The sequence below is a fragment of the Lepisosteus oculatus genome, chromosome 9 (genome assembly GCF_040954835.1).
Source record: "Lepisosteus oculatus isolate fLepOcu1 chromosome 9, fLepOcu1.hap2, whole genome shotgun sequence".
In the NCBI taxonomy this organism is placed as follows: Eukaryota; Metazoa; Chordata; class Actinopteri; order Semionotiformes; family Lepisosteidae; genus Lepisosteus; species Lepisosteus oculatus.
In genome coordinates this window covers 28,499,275-28,520,162 of record NC_090704.1, presented here as the reverse complement: position 1 = coordinate 28,520,162, position 20,888 = coordinate 28,499,275, and the positions used below count along the sequence as shown (strand labels likewise).

General features: G+C 37.6%; 1 protein-coding gene across 1 annotated transcript in view; it reads right to left on the bottom strand.

The window, feature by feature from the left end:
* Positions 1-20,647, bottom strand: part of LOC138241240 (uncharacterized) — a 132,264-nt gene extending 111,617 nt beyond the window's left edge. Inside the window, exon 1 of the mRNA XM_069194335.1 lies at positions 19,955-20,647. The gene's annotated coding sequence lies outside the window, so the exon portion shown is untranslated. The remainder of the gene's footprint in view (positions 1-19,954) is intronic.
* Between the last annotated feature and the right edge of the window lie 241 nt (positions 20,648-20,888).

The window sequence follows — 20,888 nt, the reverse complement described above, 5'->3', positions numbered from 1 at the left end:
ACTTTGAATACAAAGAGCCATGTCTTGTACAAATCACACATAGCTCATCACCTGTGTAACACCATCCCTACCATGAATGATGGTTGCGGCAGCATCGTGTTATGGGAGCATCATGTTACGGGGAGGATTTTCAGCAGCAGGGACTAGGACACTTGTCAGAATAGAGGGAACAACAAATAGAGCCAAATATAGGCAAATCCTTGAGGATAACCTGCTTCAGTCAGCAAAAGACTTTACACTGGGTCGAAGGCTCTCATTCCAACAGGACAACATCCCCAAGCATATAATGTAGCCAAAGTGGCTTCAGGATGAAAAGGTGAATGTTAAGTAGCCCAGCTAAAGCCCAAATTTTAATTCCACTGAGAATCTGTGGAAAGACATGAAGAATGTGGTTCACCAAACCCCCCATCCAACTTGAGACAGCGTGAACAAATCTGCAAGAAGGAATGAGTGAAAAACCCCAAATCCAGACAAGCAAAGTTGATACTGACAAATCCAAGACTTATGTTGCTTCTACAAAGTATCAACTCAGTAGTGAAAACTAAAAAAAACAAGATTTTTCAATTTTTCACAAATGTGTTACACAAAAATATATTTTCCCCTTTCAATGGTTGCATCTGTGGTGTTAATAAAGGGAACACATCATTTTAATGCATTAAGAATTCTGTTCATAACATTTGCAATTATTCAGGTGGGTTGAATACTTCTGAATGCACTGTATATTAACTCCACAATACCAGTAACATTCACTGATCTGTTCATTAAGAAGGATCAGAGCTCAGGTAATTGGTTCTGAATAAAAAGGACAGAATACCTTCATTATTTCTATCAGGAGTAATACTGAGAATGTGTTAATTAAAAAGACCAAACTAAATAAGTCTCATTCAGTAAGTACTGTCCAAAATACACCATGAAAATATTCCATGAGCAGTCTGTATGCCATAGAGCCATAAACTGTGTGTACAGTAAATTAAATCTCTATTGTACACTCTGACACAGGAGTGAAAGCTGGGCTACAGATCTTGCACAAAGAGGGAGCTTGGGTTAATTAAAAAAATGCTACAGATGTTTATCCTAGCTGTTGTATGCAGGCATCTTACACTGAAAGAGCAGGGCAGGTACCATACAACACAGAGTAAACCAGCACAGACTGTTGAATTTAAATTAGCAATGGGAAATGCTTTTCTATTTTAGACTGTTTTTCAAAGGATGAAAAACCTTTCATATTTCTCCCCCACCTTAATTATTGGTTCAGAACAGACCGTGAGCTTGAAGGAATCTTCTGCTTTCAAAGGATGAACTGAAATTGATGTTGACTCAGATTGCTTATTTTGCAAACGTGCGTGAAATTCAGATTAGATCTGATCTAATGCAGCTCTAGTGCATTCACAAAAGGGGAAGAGACTTCTGTAAAAATAGCTCATTAGTGTTTTAAAATGTCGATCCACCAGAGAATGATTTTTATGGCTTTACGTTAAATGCACAACATTGCACAAATACACTGAAAGGAAAGCTTAGTAGCTACTGTAAATACTAAGAATCAGTAAATTGGCATTTAATTGCCTTAATGCTAGAGTGTCAACTGACAGCTATTTTCCTGACAGGGACTGGACTGAACAGGGACTCAACTGACCTTTGACTTTAACTATGTTGGCACTGAAGTTAGTGTTTTCAAATATGACTATAAATATCAACACTACATCAAATAACCCAAGGAGACTGAAAATGTACTTGTGCTCTATACAAAGCACTGTAACCAGGCCTTTGTGATAAACAAGGCCATTTCTACTGTGTTGTAATGTAACAAATAAAATGTCATTTGACACAGGTGAGTGACTCATAAGACCCAAAGAACTCCAGGTACAACTTTGCCACACACCACAACCATTAGTAAGTCAACAAAAGAAGCTCCTTCTTTTTAATTCAAGCATTTTTAACAAAAAACTAATTATATCAGCATTACAAATTATTAAAGGATACATAAGCAGGAAAATTATTCCAAGCTTTTTAACAAAGGGACCGGAGTCAGACAAACAGGACGATCTTCAGTTTTTTTTTTTTTGCTCGTGATTGTCTGAATCCAGCTTTAACCATAATTTAATAGTCCACAATTGATTATACCAATCTAGTACAAAACCATGAAAGTGCAAGTGAAAGAAATATTTATTTTCTAAACAGTACTAATAGGCAATTATAGCCAGCTACTTTCTATCAGGGAAACTTCAGGGAATAAAATGTGGGAATTGTAGTTAGATGATGTGAGCTCATCCTTACCATCAAGACAGGACATGGATTTGCCAATAAGGTGGACTGGTGTCCCGTTGATGCCTAACAAGACAAACCTCATAGATTCCAGAAGGTTTGTGAGGAAGATCTTCAATTTAGGCACTTATGGACCTCAAATAAAACCTCTTGAAAATACTGGCAAACCTTTGTCACAATTACAGTCCTGTGCCTTTAATGGGACTCGTGTTTAAAGATGCTTGTTCAGTACAACCTCAGAGTCGAGTCTACAGTTCTATTCTTTTAAAGATGATTTGGCCTCTAAACTCTCAATCCCAACCAAAGGGCTGTACATCATATTATTGTTACACATAAGTAAAACTAAATACTAATGGATATAAAACCTTTTTTAAATGAAGAATTAGTACCTTCAGTGGAAATACTGGCATTTAGTTTCTCACATTACATGAGACCAAGAAGCTGCTCTCTCCCCTTTGCACTTTAACAAAAAGGAGGCTTTAGATTGCCAGTATTAATTGGACCCTGTGTCATCTGCAACCACTCTGGCCTGCCTTGCCCTTTTGGCATCTCTATAGTAAAACTGTAATTAGTACTGTAATTATCCCAACATATGGGGATCAATCAAGGAAAAAAAATGTTTCATTGCCATTTCCTCAGCGAAAATTGCAATGGTGTGCAAACAAATATTTTTAGAAATGGAGAAAAAACATTCAAAGTGCTTCAAAGAAAATTCAAAGTAAAAAATTAGGACTGTGACTCTTCCACCTTGGCATTTGTCTGTATCTTACAACTAACACCTGCTTGCAACCATGCCACTAGGGGTACACTATCTGTCAAACATTATACAAAGGTGAATTACTGCTAGTTAATAAAAGTTGAATAAATGTAAGTTAATACAAAACATGGATGAGAACACAATGTGCTAATAAATACTCCAGTTTCTTCAGTTACTGTAAAATAATTTTGGCACAGGACACTTGTACAGCTCTTAGTAAAAATTAAGAGAAATACAAAAATATTTAAACTGGAAAGGAAATGGAGGACACAGGGAAGATTGAAGAAGAGCACCTTTATATAACAAACGTGGTAGTTCTCAGTGTATTCTTCAAAATAAACATGGAGGAAATCCCTACATTGATTTAAATCATTCTGGACAAACAAGGGTAAGGAAAACAGGTGGAAAGGAACATTTAATAAAATAAAAACCCAAGAGAGCAAGTGGAAACTACAGAAACACGGAAAATTGAGAGGTGCTTTTTACACAAAGTTGAGGGAGAGTAGAAGCTACCCAGTCATGTTGTGAAAGCAGAAATGCAGTTTGGATCCTTCAATCAATTTGTGCCTAGAAACCAAATGTCCCCCTTTCTTAAGTTGTATTTTCACATGCTGAAATTACTTCTGGTGAACACTCATTACAGCTAAAACATTCATCTGGAAGTTTCTTAGCAAGCAGCTACACTCTTTCTGTAATTTGACACTCACCTGCTTAGTTTTTATGTATTTCAAACTAAAGAAAGCACCTGCTCAAAGAGGCAAATCAACCCTTCTTGGCCTAAACTAGTTCAAATATAACCATTGTTCAGGTGACTCTCTCTCTCACTCTGTCCCTCTAAATGCTGGTAACCATTTAATATTCATGTAAAAATAGTCCACCATTCAAAAGAACACCATAATAAAATTTCACTGTACAGGTTTTTTATGTTCTAATTAATATTACTCAGATCACAGTAAGCGGGGTGTTAGCTTTTGACAAAAGAGTCAGAAGCTGAATAGGTTAGAGATGTAGTTAACTGTTATGACAAATATTTAATTCTCACCAACACCGGTAATTTATAAAGGTCAAATGATATACTATATACTATACTGTAACGCTTATGGCCGACAGGCACTGTGTAAGAGCCGGCGTACCAGAGCGGGTGACGTCACCGCCCTTCCCTGTGATAGCAGGACCACAGCTACTGGGCTGTGGAGAGATCTCTCTTTGGCTCACGGGGCTAGGTCGCTGCAGAGAGACGCGGAAGTCCCGGGTTCGAGCCCCGGACGGTGCAGGGGCTGACCTAATGCGGCAAGGGCGCCCGCCTGAGCCCCCGTTGCGTTACAATACTATATACAGTATAGTATACTATATACACTATATAGCATGCTACAGTATATCACATTTAAAAACTAATATACAAAAGGTCTAATATTTATAATGGATGTGAGGTCTTGGAGCCCAACATATTGCACACTGAGTGTGAGCCCTTTAAGGCATTGGTGTCCTGTCCAGGGCGTTGTTGAGCGTTGATTTCTTCACATCCAGGATAGGCTACCAGGAATAAGGGTCCTTCTGATAATGGATTGCTGAATCCAAACAAATATCGCATTGCATAATAGAAGAAAAAAAACATCACAATTGTGGAAATCCAAAGTCTCAGATGGCAACTGGAATGGAAATAAAAGCACTTCCCATGGGAGCACAGAAATTACAGTATATTTGCAGAGCTGTAACAGCAGTGCTATTAAGCTGAGAAATGATGCTTAATAATCAATGTGTGTATCCACAAAACACTCTGCACTTCACCTGTGTCATAAATCTCCTGACTGTAAATGGCATAAAAAATATGCTTGTAATTTTCAGGAGAACCACAATGTTTCAGCTCTCTAATTGCAGATAACACTTAATTTTTTCCTTTGTGCTTTAGTAATGCATCAACATTTAAACTGCCATGTGGTTTCATCTTCAGATAATCAATCAAATGCACTGCACATTAATGTATTAGATCACATTATAGGAAAACCAAGATGTTGAAGTACCCAACAAGGGTGGAAAAGGATATATTAAAACAGTTTACACCTGGATTTTGGAGGGTCACTGTCTCATGTCATAGTATAGTACCAAATTGAAATTTGTAACTTGAATAGTTTTGGTTATCTAATGAAACAATATACTCAGTTCTTCGTTTGCCTGGCAAATTTAAAATTGTGGATAGATTTATTAGATTTGATATTCCATTATTTTATTACAACAAACAGCTTGTTTTGAAATTTCTGGAGATGAGATTTAATATTTCAAAAGATGTTCCTGGATCGCTGTTTAAGATTTATGTAGAGTGGATTTAACTATTAAAGGTATTTATCAAAGCTGTTTATGAAACTTTTTAATAGCTATGGGTGTCAATATTTGTGTTGGTTTTTAACCATGTATATGCTGTACAACAGTCTTGTTCTCAGTGTAAATGATCATATACCCTGATATTTGTTTATTTCTGCATTGTTTTTAGAGATTGCTTCTTTGAAGTGCTGCCTTCAGCATCATTTTAAATGATAGTCTGTTAGAGACTTTATCTTTTCTGTCCATTGTAACAGATATTTGAAGTCTTGATTTAGTGAAAACACACCTTTAATTTTCTATGTACTAATTTAATAGCAGCTATCTGGATACTTAATATGAGACACATGCAACATTATTGCAGAAAATACTGTAACCCATGTTAGAAAGTAACTCAATTCTGGTCAATTTATTAACTGGAAACAATACTGTTGTGTACTGTTGAAGGTTGTGCCTGCATCTTCTCTGCCATCAGCAACATCAGTTTAAAGACACAGAAAGCAATGACACACTTCATGTGTCATTTTGAAAACATAAATAGCTGATCTAGGAAGAGAAGGACTGGTGTGAGCTTTCTGGTCTGTTCATCAGGGAGAAGTGGGGAGGGCCACGCGTAGAACAAAAGCCTATAAAGTATGAATGATTCTAACTGAACAAAATTAAATAATCTAACTGAAGCCTAAGTTATACAGAACCAACACTCGGCAAAACACTACCCATCACTATGGCTATTGCTTGTTTAAATGGAATGCATAGGATTCTGCTTTTTCAGCACACAGATCACATACAGTATTTAACCTATTTAAGTATACCTAACAACTAAGATTAGCAAGATATAAATTCCCAGGGAAATAAACATATGATATTAGTGTATTTAAAGCCTAATGCCTGGTTGGGTAGAATCTTTCTAGCCTGTGGTAAAATCATTTTTTGGTGTTCTGATGACTCAAGTTCAAAAGAAGGAATGGCCTAAGAATTAACAACTATGGGGAATCAATCAGAGATTTTGCACTTCATTACTGTGCTCTATGACCTACAGTAGCAGGAAGCCCATGCCGTAACAGAAAATAAATTGTTTAGCGCATTCTTGAAAAAGCTACAAGCCTATGTTTATCTAGCCTTCCCAGAAGAGCTATTCCTAATGAAGGTCTTGCAAGGCTCAGAACACAGACTGAAAAGAAACTGGCACCAGATAATCAGTCAGGGTTAAGCAATCCATCAGAAAACAAGACAGACATCTAAAATCTCAATCTGCACAAACACTGTGACCTCAAGACAGCAACTAAAGAAAAAAGACTTAATGAGGCTGACTCATGAAAAGGACTAGAGACAGGCAGGATCCCCATACTCTGTATACATGTTTTACAAAATTCAGTCACTGTTTGGTGCATACCGCAGGGTATAAATATGTCTGTCTCGCAGTGGCTAGTTTCTCATCTTAATCAAACACCACATCAAACCTGAGATTTGTTTTTTCATTTGGAAAGCAAAGGCAATGCAGGGTACACATTAAACAACCAAACAGACTTGCTATGAAATGAAGATCAATAAAAAGTATGATTGAATTCAAGCTAGAGGTGAGATACTTTTCTAAATTTAGTATAACAAGTCTCTGGAATGATGATTTACAGTCCTTTGAAATTCTGCATCCAAACTGCCTTTCCTAATAAAAGCCAAGATTGTCATTTCTTTCAACATGTCTACCAAAGACTGTGGAAGGCTCCAGGTTGACTGAACACTGTGCTCACTCATCCACACAGCCACCATGAAGAAAGCCCCCAAGGAGAAAAGCATGCCAAGCACACGATATACCAGGTATAAAGGGAAAATGTCAGAGGTGGGCCAGGGCATGTAAATAAGACTGACATTTCCTCACTCAGAATTGAAAAACCACTAGAAACACTGAAATAATTGCAGTTACTGTAAATTAGACTTCGGAGCGGCAATTAAAATCATTATCCGGCAGAAGAAAAATAAGTCTTCTGCTACACACAAAGCTAAATTGCTGAAATCTTCTGAGTAAACATTCCTCAAAGAAATAAACACATTTGAAAGTGCAGTGAACCATGCAGGCGAAAACTGGGTCTTCCATTTCTTCATTTCAGCATTATTTTCAATAACTTGATCAAAAACATTCATTAGCATGTACCTGACAGCAGGAGCATAATTATCTACAATACTGCAGACATATGAAGCTCTGTGAAGGAAACATGGGTTCCATAATGTTTAAATTAAGTACTAAATTCTGCATTGTTCTTTATATAAAGATGAACACCCTCTGTACAACTTTTACAAATATCTCTCATCCAACACAGTATGTTATAGTTTAAGATAAAAATTATTTCCAGAATTTATAGCACAATGGGATGGCATTCATAATGTGTTGGAACCATGCAAAACATTTTATTAACCACCTTTTAGATCTCGACCTTCAGATACTTACTGTACATGGAATTCTCCACCACTGAGAACTAATTTTTCCTTAACTCTGTATACAGACCATGCAGCAAGTGTCTTACATGCCAGTTGCTCTGAACATTTATTGAAAAGAGTTTCTATTCAAAGGAAACAATTTCTTGTAGAAAAATAAAATCTGCAGAAGCAGTCTTAACCTGGATAAAGCAGAGAGGGAATAGAAAGAAGCAATCTACCAAGCCTAGCAATTTCAGAAAAAAGCCAAATCACTTCAGGAAATAGGAAAGTGTCCTTGAAATTTTTTGCAGTCTGTAGAAGAGATGGAATTTGGGATCTATTGTGCTCAGGTTCAAGTAATCTTTCATTATATATCATTTAGAAGGATTTACTTTCACAAAAAATAGGGCTATGTGTCTTACTGAATGGAAAGAATAGAATCATAGAGATATTTCAGGGGTGCTTTTGTCTATATTAATTTAGTCCTGATATCTATTGTCAGTTTGCCATATGCATTTTTTTAAAGGTTTCTTTCAAATGCCTTTAAAGGAAAAGGTTTATGAAAATATACAATATAAGAATGAAATCATAGCCATTGAATGCAAGTTTCGTTTGGAATGATCACCTTCAAAGCAGCTTTCTAAAATTGACATTCAGTTCAGTTTACTCTGGAATACCTGTTTCTAATAACAAGAGCCTGTGTGGTTAAGTTCATTTTTTAAACAAAAACCCTTTATACATCTATTCATTTCCTAGCTGCTTTATTCAAAACAGGGTCATGGGGGAGCCAGACCCTATCCCAGCAAGCACAAGGTAGGATATACCCTAGACTGGATGTCAGTCCATCATTGAGCACGCACTCACACCAGGCCAATTTTCCTTGAAGCCAATTAACCTATCAATATGTTTTTGGAATGCGGGAGGAAACCCAGCAAAAACCCACATGAACACAGGCAGAACATACAAACTCCATGCAAATAACACCCCAGGTCCAGAACTGAACTCATGAAGCCAGTGCTGTGAGGCACTGTGATGCCATGCTGCACACAAACAAACAAAAAACAATGAATAAAGTCTGTTTATACCAGCTCCTCATATTATAGAACACAAAGAACAGTCTGTTTTATTGTCCGGGATACTCATACTGGCTTAAGGCCATAGGCACCACTGGGAAAATGAAAAAATGATTACATAAAAATTAGAGTCCTTCTTCCAAAGCCTGTCTTTAATGAGAAGACACCCAGAGAGGGAAAACAGCTAAGAAATCTGTTTTCAGCACAATACAGATGACAGAATAATATTCCAGAAGGATATGATTGAGGAGGAATGGAAAATGTTATGTGGGTTTGATTGAGTAGGCCGATACACAGCAGCATGTAGGGTCTCCAGTATCACTGGTCAGGCCTACACAACAGGAAGTGGGCTAAAACACTAGAGACAAGGAGCACAGATAAATTAGCCCCTAGGCTCATATGGCCAATGGGCTACAATTCCAGTGATTCACGGAGCTAACACTCCATTTTGATCATCAACACACCAATGCATTTTCTCTTCAGACTGAAGAGTTTCATGTTATAGTCTCTAACACCCTACACAAACATTAAAAGCTTGTATCACAATCTCTGTAGTTAATAAAGAGGAGAATAAAAAAAAACTTGTGAGAGCAAGAAGGTGTCACTTCCTAAGGGTTTGTTATTAGGAAGAAAAAGAGATTACCCAAAACCTTGGAAATAAAATCAGATATGTTTCATGATTAGCATTTCACTACTTAAATTTGATTAAATGGCTTTGGATTAAACCTCACTGTTATATAAAAGGGAGACAGAAATTGCAGGTAAATGGAAATGCCAGGATTCATTCATTCAACAATCCATAATTGCTAGACAAATGAAAGATACACAACACCCAGAGAACATGCAATGAAAATAACTTCTACATGTAGTATAAACCAAATAATGTTACGTACATGGATTCTTTTAAAACAGATTGCCTTTCATTGTAATTTCAATGTACCATGTATATTATATTCTATTGCTGCCATGATGAAATTTCACTCCAGATGAATTGCAAGGGACTTAGATTGAAACTTTGTAATAAATTCAGATGTAAGGTCTCTCCTTACTTTTGTATACTGTATCAAAGGAAGGGTTCTTAGACTGCAGTTTGTATAAGACAAGACCTGTGCGCTTACAGGTATACTTAATACTTAATCAGGACTAAAAAGCCTTATTAAAAAGCATAAAATACATGTGAAGAAAATAAAATTGGAAAATATAAATTGCAGCCAATTAGTGTGTGCACTTTTGGTCTTTAAATGATATATTTAGTAACGTCTGAGGCAAGGATAAATTGATTTTTATCACTTGGCCTCATCCACCTTTCTTGTGATATTCCGTAGACATGATTGCTTTTCAAAGACAAATTATTTTAGTAGTATTTACCCTCTACCAAGAGGGTAGTATTTACCCTCTACCAAGAGACCCAGGTCCTTGTACACATTGCATTAATGAACCTGAACAGCAGCATGTTCCATATGACCAGCAGCTATATAAACCTGCAACTCACAACTGGCTCCCTGTATTGTACTCTGTACAACCAGTAGCATCTTAAGACATGAAATCAAGTTTTTCTTAACCTATTGGTCCATGTTTCCCATAATGACTTGGAATCTGGCCGTGTTAATATCACTTTCCATCCTGTCTGCTCCCTCTTATTGTTGTTTTAAAAGTGTAACTTGTCATTCACATGCAAAGCATGTTACTTTTTATGATGCCTCCATACTAAACAGTGAAGGATATACAGTACAGCCTCTTCCTTAGGTACCTTGGAGCCTGTCTGGATCTTAGGGGAATCATTTATCATATCAGCCTTAAGTAAAAATGTTGGGGTTGTGATTCAGACCTTTAGCCATCACGTGTTTACCATGGATAGTACATGGTTTCTTTAGCTGACTGATTTTATTATATCTTTTTTATTGCACAATTGAAATGTGCACCTTGTGCATTTCTTAAGAGGTATTGTAGAAGTTTTGTAGGTCGTGGTCTGCAATCACATTTAATTTTTTTTACTTTTTGGACAAATATCCCTAAGATATTTATAGCCAGCAGCCAAAGCGCTCTGCAGCTCTCAACTGGCAACCCACTGAAGCTGAGCAGGTGTGAGCCTGGTCAGTACCTGGATGTGAGACCTCCTGGGAAAAACTAAGGTTGCTGCAGGAAGTGGTGTTAGTGGGGCCAGTGCTCACCCCTGCAGTCTGTGTGGGTCCTAAATCCCCAATATAGTGACAAGGATGCTATACTGTAAAAAGGTGCTGTCCTCTGATGAGACGTGAAACAGAAGTCCTGAATCTCCGTGGTCATTAAAAATCCCAGGGTGTTTCTCGAAAAGAATAGGGGTATTATCCCAGTGTCCTGGCCATTGGCATTTACCAATCATGGCCTCCTATTAATCCCCATCTATGAATTGGCTTCATCATCCTGTTCTCCTCCCCACTGATAGCTGATGTGAGGTGAGTGTACTGTGTGCAGTATGGGTGCCATGGCATTGTGGGAAGAAAAGTGAAGAATTATTATATTATTTTTATATTTTCCATATCTGTCAATTGAAATCAGTTAAACAATTGAAGGAAGATTGAAATATTCAGCTGCCAATATTGAGTTGAGCACCTGAAATTCCTTCCTATGTTCTAGTGACTCTCAGTCTCTTTGGAGATGCTTCCACAATAAAGTCAGTGGAGTTTCCTAACCAGCAAGGACAAAGTCCTAGGATTAACCAAAGGACATGCTAATGGTAAGCTAGCTGCATGCAGAGAACAGGCACCCAAAACTCACTGCTCTGGTGACACAGGGTGAGCATAACTGGTATCTTATGCTTGAGTAACCATTCAAACTTATCACTTTATGAATTGCAGGAAATTAGAATGCCAGTTGCAGTTTAGCCCACCATCCTCACATACTTCAATGGACACAAGTATAAATATTTCACCTGTGGTAAAAACTGCAGTAAAGTTTTAGCAGGGATTCAGTTTTGAAAAGGTGAAAGAAAATAAAGCTAAAATCTTCATTCTGAATTCATGCCAGGGCTGAGCAAAATCAAACTGTTTCCTGTGGTTTGTAGTTCACATGTTTGCATTTTGCAAGATGTGGGGATCATGTAAGTATGCATTATCAAGGACAGGTTAAGGAGTACCACATACATACATACTGTATCAAGAAGATGTTGATGTTAGAGATTTTCACTTTTTCAAGACACAGGTCAGTTCCTTTAAGTTTAATGAAAGGGTAAAGCAATAGAAATGCTACTTCCATTCCTTAAGATCAGCCCTGTGTCCTTACCTCAGGCCAGGCAAAGTCATGTTGATTCCTAAAAACATAAGCAACAACATTACAAAGACTCCCATTTTCTAAGATAAGATATCACGGGGGCACTCAAAGCATGTTGTCCTTGTAATAAAATAATTGATATCACTTAAGCATTACAGCATTGAATAAAGCCATGCACAACATGATGCTGCCATCATCTTCACAAAACAAAAACATAAAATGCATGTCAAATGCTTGTTTTTCTTAATATCAGTTGAGTTGTTAGCATTTTTTCCCCAATAGTAGGCACTATTTGAGATTTACAATCCAGCTCTCACCCAGATTATACCCCAAACTCTCCCGATGTTATAGTAATCAGTAGTTCATTCATTTCTTGGTCACTGATAGCAGGGATAGTGACCAGTGTTACCTGCATAAGATAACTGTTAGAAATAAGGATGAGTGAGAATAGTTATAAAATAATGAGTTCTTAAATCAATATATATATATAATAAAGTCCTGAGTCCAGGTTCCTATGGGAGAAAAATGATAAAGGTTAATAATTATACTCCCTTTAGTCTGGAAATACAAAATCACTTGGCACTCCTGTTCTTGGCTTCACTGGCACAGGCTGGTGGCAAACATTGTAATACAAATGTGTTTACCCAACTTTACAAGTTGCACACAACATTTCACAATACTTACAAATCCAGAGCTCTACCTTCTTACAGGCATAGGAAATCCAGAATTAATTGTGAAATCAAGATGCAAAAAGGGCAAAACAAGGAACTTATATCCTAAACAATAAGGATTCCTCTACAAGACCGACTTTCTCTCTCTCTAGAATGGACGCTAAATCAATGGGAAGCAAATGGTCACTATTAACCCAAGAGAAACGATTATTCAAACAGAGACCTCTAGTGCTCAGCTCCAACTTGAACACACCATCCTACTCCTGCAGATAAAGGTCACATTCATATTCACCGCACAAGCTCATTAACATTTCAGCTAAGGAATTCAGCTCTTAAATGTACCAAAAGCCAACTTCTTCATGACCTAAACTCTGTCAGATATATCCAACTGTTGTCAGGTAAATTGAACCCCCTGCTCTGCATGCCCTTCTGTCTGTCAAGTAAGTATTGCCTGTCAGGCAACTAGGAGTCACAAATGTATCTTAGTCTTGGACTGATATTCTATTCATTTATCAGTCTGTTATGATCCATCCAATTATACAAAATGCTGACATTCTGTACATTACTATTGAATCCACATTTTCCTTGTATACAGGTAGCTCTATTGCATGACATACCAGCAGCCATGTCACCCTGCAACTTACAATTGGCAACCCACTGAAGCTAAGCAGGTGGGAGCCTGGTCAGTACCTGGTCAGTACCTGGATGGGAGACCTTCTGGGAAAAACTAAGGTTGCTTTTGGAAGAGGTGTTAGTGAGGCCAGCAGGGGGCACTCACCCTGGGGTCCATGTGGTGGTAATGCCCCAGTATAGTGACGGGGACACTATATTGTAAACAAGCACCGTCTTTCGGATGAGATGTAAAACCGAGGTCCTGACTCTCTGTGGTCATTAAAAATCCCAGGGTGTTTCTCGAAAAGAGTAGGGGTGTAACCCCGGCATCCTTGCCAAATTTCCCATTCCTCCTAATAATCCCCCTTTATGAATTTGCTACATTACTTTGTTCTCCTCCCCCCACTCCGAAAGCAGGCAGAGCGACACACCGGTTGGAGTATCCTCGGTTGCATTTAATGGCAACGTCAGCTCAAATATTTGGTTCAAACTACCAAATGGAGACGGGCGTGCCGACAAGCGGCCCCTGTTGATGCGGGATTAACGCTAGGATGAAAGAGCTCTATTGAATGACCCCTCAACACCACATGCTAATGGAGCTTTAATTTTTTTACTTTTGCTGAACATACGCAGGATTGAGAAATCAGTGCAGAGAAAATCCAGTTTATTGTAATTGTATTTCAATACCCAGCTGAGTATGCAAATCTATGCTATATAAAGTTGACCACAGGTGAACTCGCTCTTTTTCCCCCATCATCTCCATACAAAAAGAAAAGAAAAAAGGTTGAACTAATACCACAGTTCACACTATTTTTAAATACTCTTGTATTGTGTAATAAAACTAAGAGTTGCAAAATGTCAACAGTAATGATGTTTGCCCTTGGGCTATTACAAAGTCAAAATGCTTTTGTGCAAATTGAAACACTGCACGGTAATATCCAGCTGTCACAGAATACTGCCAAAACTAAGGCAGCGTTTCAAAAGGATCAGCCATTCAAGATGAAGGCCAAACAGGAAAGAAAAGCACACAGTGGTTTAATCAAAGCAGCAACCGTACCATTCACATTGTTCAGTTACCCTCATTGAGTGCAGACGAGCATACTAGATATTTTAGGAAATATAAGTAGTATTTATAAGCTAAAAGAAAAAAAAATGTCCTGCTTTTGTTACTCTCATTTTTGATAGCTACTGACATCACATTTGTGTGTCATGTATCTGGAACCCCTTGCCTGCTGTGTTTCTTCTATTTAGCAGTTTCATGGAGCTTCATCCTGATGTCAGCTCCAATCCTAATACAATGTGAAGTATAATAGCCCATTATCCAGCACAATTCAATTAAAAATGTCACCACTTTCTTTTAAAACTGACACTCAAAAGCATTACATAGTTTAAAACTGTCTTTTTTAAAATACCCATGTGTCAACACAAAGTCACTGGTTTTCATTCAATTTGAAAGGTACACATTAAGACAGGCATCACCTTGTTAATATTCACAGGCATTAGGAGCTTCACAAGAGAAAACTCTTGTTAGCACCCATAACATACCTTAATTCATGGAGCTTACTCACTTCATTATCTCATGATGGGAAATTTGCTTTGCTGGAAGGTAAAAGATGCAACACAATACCAAATACATTTAACAAAAAAAATAATATACATGCACAAGATTAAAAACTTTAATTTATTTTAAAGTTAAAAGCTTTAAAGTAATCCTCACAATCCAGAAATAGATGAAGTTATCAGCAGTGTATGAGACAGATACAGATACAGTACATGTTGAAAATAAATCACTTTTCCAAATACAGTAGTTGTTGGAATAAAATGTTACCTAAATTTAAATGCAATAGAATTTAGGTTGTCTAAATCAACTTCTTGATAGAAGGAGCTCAAATTTACTGTACAAACAATGTTCATGACAATCAACGATTATATTGGCCTTTGACAATACTTGTTGGTGTACTTGTAGATGTCTGCAAGCTGCAGCTGTTGAGCACTGATTTGGCTACTTTCACTATCCTGCTCAGCTTGGTAGTATTTCATGTATACAAGTAAACAGGCTATATGTCATTTGAAAGGCTTCTTAGACTATATACAAGAAACAGATACCCAGATGATTTAACAATGATATTTTAAGTCACTTTGGTTGCAATATACATTAAACTTCTGGTGATTATAGTTTAGTAAAGTGTTAATAAAAACCCTAGAAGAGGCTCTTTGACCCATCGAGCCCATTTGATGGTTAGAAGCTAATTGCTCCAAGGATCTCATTCAGCCATATCTTGAAAGAAGCCAAGCCTTTGGCTCCAATTGCATGCTGGGTAGTTTGTTCCATACTCCCAAAACATTTGAGGTTGTGTATCTGTAGCTAGACCCACAATGATATGTCTTATTTAACACAATCTGGGTTATAAATTAACAGCATCAAATTATTACTAAATATGTAGTTACAGAAAGACAGTAACGGAGTAAACCTTCACTGTACCTCTGCCATTCCAAAATCATGGCAAAACCCTTTACCTTTTCTGTTATCTCTCCTGACTATTCAATATTTAAAGTTGCATCTTAGACTCTGTTCCTACAGAGCTTTGTTATTTTAATTATGCTTTTCAAATATTTAACAACAGGAGATTTATTTATGGCAAAGCACTGATCAAATCTATTGCTTTCAGCCATCTGCAGGCTTTACTTTCCAAACACATCATACCCTGAGGCCTACTTTACTGGTCATTAAAGTCAGTCCCATACTTGTGCGGTCAGGGGTTTACATGGTAAAATATTTGTAAGATGTAAAAGCAAAAAACTGACGTGCATGACTACAACTCTAAAATACGACAACTGATCATTTCCTACTTAACTGAACAAAAATGTTCCAATCTTCTTCAACTGATGAAGTAAGGCTAACCTCAAAGAGCTGACTCTCCAGGCTCAAGGATGGACATCCCTTCTGTTTTATTTTTAAATATTAATATACTACTTCCCTTACAGATTAATATTAATCTGCACAGGAATAGAGCTACAGTGAAGAGAAAATTCCATTGTGCAGCAGATCATACTGATCATACTACTGTAGGTTTCAGAGCTGCAGAGATTAAGGCATTGACTCCTCTCTTGGTATGAACAAATATTCTAGGCACTCTTATCCCCAGGCTCAACATGATTTTCACAAAGAGAAGGATCCAAAGATTGGAGATTCTTAAACTCTATTAAAATTTTCTGTATTTAGAGTGGGATTGTCAGACAACAGTTTTCAGCACATACTGAATATTAAACCCAACAACTAAAAGTATAAGTTCTCTTCATTATAGTATCATACCATTTTCTGTTTAGCTTGGAATATACTTAGCCCTTCCAAAAGGAAACGAGCAGAACAGTTAAATTATCATTTAGCAATCATTCCTTTCAGGCATACTAATGAAGGTAATTGAAACTGAGCTCATTCACTGTAGTCTCTGATTACCAGAGCCAGCACTAACTGCATGGGAGCTTGGGGACCAGGAACAAAATAGAAGTCATTTTCAGATTCCACAAAATTGCATTTTGTGTTTTTCATGAAAGGAAAAGCTAGTGCTAGCAGCGCAAAACCGATCAAAAAAAGTCTTAGTCACGTTCCGCAAAGATCAAAATGTAACATATTTTAGGCCAATAAAACAAATTTCCTGTGCTGGTAAGGTGACAACTACTCTAGACAGGGAGGATTAACAGTCAAACAACTTTTGCTAAATTTTCACCAGCACATCTTTGTGATCAGCCTTTCGGATGAGACGTTAAACCGAGGTCCTGACTCTCAGTGGTCATTAAAGATCCCGGGGCATTTTTCGATAAGTGTAGGGAGTTATCCTGGTTTTGGGGTCTAATTACCCCCTCTGCCTTTACTTTGGTCTCAAAATTGTCCCCATGTATGATTGGCTTGCACTTGCCCTGCAATGGACTGGTGACCCGTCCAGGGTGAACCCTGTCTTGCGCTCGTCGCTTGCCAGGTAGGCTCCAGCTTCCCGCGACACTGTATGGTATAAAGCAGTTTGGCAAATGACATGACATCTTTGTGATGTGGGAGCACGCTGGAAAACCAGATGAAAATACACATGGACACAGGGAAATCATGCAATCTCCACGTAGGAGTCTCTTTTCAAAATCAAACCCAGGAGCCTAGAGGTGTGAGCCAGGTAGTGCTGAATGCTAAACCAACATGCCACCATATTAGGACAGTAGCTGTGTGGCAATGTCCAGAACATTAAAAAAACTTCTAACTGTTGTCCATTTTTCTTCAGTTTGGGATGGACAATAAGACAATGTATGGTATATGTGTAATCTATACCATGCTATATGTTTATTTGGCATGTAAAGATCTGAACAGATATGAAAAGAAAACGCACACATTATCAAATCCAGCCTTCCACCCTCTGTGTCCCTTGAATAGCTAATAAGTCACATCTTCCTCTTTCCCTCTATTCTCCTTTCTTACTTCATCTTCCCTATGAGACAAGGGAGGAGAAAAGTGACCAGCAAACATTGGGACAGCTCTCTGCTTCCTTCAGACAGCCCTTCATTCCTTCCTTCATCACTTTCCAGTGCCTTTTTTAACTCCTATCTTATTATCTATTGCCTATTGGACTATACAGTACATACTGTACTGAATAACACTCCATTACTAATCTGATTAATTCTAATAAGGTGTATCAAATGCCTGTGAAGCTTTCCCATGATTGTAAACAAAAATGCAAATGTGTAGTTCTGAATGCACAACTGCCAAGTGAAATATAAATATTGGAAGAGTTTTTATTTAAATGCAATTGCTTTTGCATTTGGTCCTAGGTCCTCCCATCTCCTGCTGAATTGTGAGAATGATTAGAGACACACAGCAATAAGTCTCATACTTCTGAGAATGTTAACCATCACCATGCAAACCTTAAGCTTTCTCTCTAAAAAGCAGTTGTTCCATAGAGTCACCAGTAGCACAGACCAAATAACACCTTAATTTAAAGACGATATTGAGAATTTAATGGTAATGTTGTGCACTCCATTTTTTCCCAGGAAGTGGAACAATAAATGGTTCACCATTTTGATACTTACCGTATTCCTGTTTTCTTTCAAATTGTCACTGCTGCCTCTATCGCTACAGTAGGAGGCAGCTAAAGACCTGTATAATGATATCTGAACCCGTTCCCTATACTGTACATAAAAGCAAATAAGTGCAATCAAAACTTTTCAGCCTTGTCTCAAAGGCTGTCTAGTTTGAATATACAGTACAGTATTGGCCGCTCCCACGTCCATAATCATCGAATGTACCACAGTCCACCTATCGAGACATAAATTGTCTTCACTGTAATCTCGGCAGTAACCGGACGCTATCATCAAAAGTATGCAGACACACCCTGTATACCGTGTAGCCAATTATGACTGCGGTGAACAACCCATTACATTCACAGACAAAAATAACAAATATTCTATATTTATGGAACCTATGGTGAGCACAGTTGCAATATTTATGTTGCATCTTCTTAGTTTTTATTCTTATTTAAGTAAAAAATGTAAGCACATGTTCGTTTATAAGGGTGCACGCTTATCACATTTTACAAAGTTATACAGTCAGCTACAGGTGTCACTGGTATATTGTAGCTGCCTGCGCAATGACAGACTGAAAGTAAATCTTTTTAAGGAATCATTTTCCTGGGGATGTCTAAGGACAGAAAATCACTATTCATTTACTACAGTACACTATTAACATTTTGCTTTGTGCTGATATCTTTAAAGAAAGTATTAGGCATTAAATAGCCTATCACATATAATATACAGAACAACTAATGCATACATATTTGGACATTATTAAAACATGAGTTTCTTATCAGAGTGAAAAAATGGTGTGTATCGAAATGAAAATGTATTTAATTCTTCAATGGACAGGTGACATTTATCATAAAGCAAATATCCTCTGTGCGCGTGCTTGTGCGTTTTGTACCAATCTAGTCTTCCATGTCTGATTAAAATGCTCACTGGTCCGACTTATGTTTTGCCTCTTAACAGAATGCAGAAAATTCAAAATGGTCACAACTGACGGTTCTTTAAATAACACTTGACTGCATTTGGCAAAGCATTATAAACCGGTGTTCAAAGCAAACAAATACAGTAGCCTATTACAGTAGGTCAGGTCTCAAACACAAACATGTAGACTACTAGCACAGAAACACTGTATTTGTAAGCATTAACTTTGTAACAATACTTTAGCATCCCACACATACTCTGTAACAGCTTCACCACTACCTAGTTGTGCAGAAGTCTTCAATTTCCATACCCGGTTTTTATACCAAAAAAAAATGATTCCATTGAATAGACAAACTTAGCTCCGTCCGTTTGCACCAGCGAAAGAGCAAAATATATCACTCTAGTAACGTAATCCAAACGTCTCTTTAATACTGTAATGGAAATAAAAACGTTTCACATAATTAAATATTTGGCTTTAAAAATTGACACCATTCATATTTGCTTCTCATTAAACTAAACGCAAGAAAAGATCCACAGGTACAACTACAGTGTGATCTTTTCTAAAAAAAAAAAAGCGGGGGGGTTATTTCAGCAAATAAAGCAAACGTCAAAAATGTTCTTACCTAAAAGAGATGATAGTTTATCCATGCTTTCAGCACTCCCATGAAAATCGTATGTGCTCAACGAGAAGTATATTTAATGGTCTTTTTTATTCTTAAGCAAAGTGAAAAGACAGCGCGAAGAGAGATGCGCGCAGAGCTCACATCGACATCCTGTAAAAACTGTGACTCGGAGCCAGACAGGTTAACACACTAGAGGGGGCAGACAGCCAACAAGCTCAGAGTGATGCTAAAAAATGCATCACATACATACTCAGAGGGGTAAAAAAAAACTTGTTGCGCGTTAACACAATATCAGTCAGCCCGTTAATCCTATAAGAATGCTACAGACAGCAGATGTTTAAATCCCTAATTTAAAAAAAAAACATGTTTTAACCACGTCCATTATTTAATCACTGTCGACGCGCTACCATCCTAAAGACAGGTCCAAAACATAAACTGGGTGGGAGCGGTCTCCTCCGCTGACAAGAAAACATTAATAAGAAGAAATTCCGATATAACGTGTGAGCCATCTGCTCGACTCATGAAAATTAATTCGACAAAGAGCTTTGGGAGGATGCCATGTGTCAGTTTCTGCTCCGCCGGTGTGCGATCTTCTCAATCGGAAAGTCTGTGGATGAATGAAGCCAAGCGAAAAGGCGTGCGTGGGTGTCCATTCATATAGACTGTTTTTTTTAGTACTGGTAGCCACTGTGAATCTATTACGAGGGTATGAGGACGGTCAGCGATTTACTTGCTTGTGTTTTAATGAGTAATGACACGCACAATCAGTTTTCTAACGAGCGATCTTTTCATTTTGTTCTAAAAATAGTTCAATTTAGAGGACAAAGCATACACTCCTATCCCTACCTGTTGCCAGGTCAGATGTTTTTATCTCTAACTGCACCACCTCTTGTTGAGGTTATCAAATTGAAACGAGTGATGAAAACAGATAAAA